At 30.9% G+C, this 569-nt stretch overlaps 1 protein-coding gene across 1 annotated transcript in view; it reads right to left on the reverse strand.

The window, feature by feature from the left end:
- LOC104498741 (baculoviral IAP repeat-containing protein 6-like) overlaps positions 1-569 on the reverse strand; it is a gene marked incomplete at its 5' end in the record, with an annotated part of 19,446 nt that overhangs the window by 11,226 nt on the left and 7,651 nt on the right. The window lies entirely within an intron of this gene.

Here is a 569-nt window from a genome sequence, read left to right on the forward strand (position 1 = left end):
GCCATACTGTTTTAGTTAGGGTACTGAACAGCATGCTTAATTCATGAATTAACTTAATTTCACAGGGAATAAAAATTCACGATCTTTCCTGTTAGGAATATCAGCCAAAAACTTCAAAATTATAGCCAAATAGAATTTGAATAATTCACAGATTAATTCTTCCCTTTTAAATAAAGACTGTGTACTTAGACATTTCAAAAGTGTCAGCAGTGGCATTACTCCTCTGGCTGCTATTCTATCAGTGCCTCCAGAGGTATCCTATACATAATCATAATATGTATACAAACAAATAACATATACAGTATTTATTATATAATTTTATTTCAGATATATTATTTATTAAAGATAATTAAGATCATACAGTTTGTTATCTAGAGTAATAAATCAAACTAAAATTATATAATCTGCTTCGAGAACTGTATCTCACTTAACCATAAAAAAATTTCTGAAGGTACATTTGCACGGGCAATTAAATGCTAAGTGGCTTTATAGTATATCAGCAACTTTGCTACTGCACCCTACAAGATATTTCACGAATTAACCGAAGTGAGGCAAGAAGCCTCCACTTG

This window comes from Buceros rhinoceros, unplaced genomic scaffold (assembly GCF_000710305.1).
Source record: "Buceros rhinoceros silvestris isolate BGI_N320 unplaced genomic scaffold, ASM71030v1 scaffold39208, whole genome shotgun sequence".
Taxonomy (NCBI): Eukaryota; Metazoa; Chordata; class Aves; order Bucerotiformes; family Bucerotidae; genus Buceros; species Buceros rhinoceros.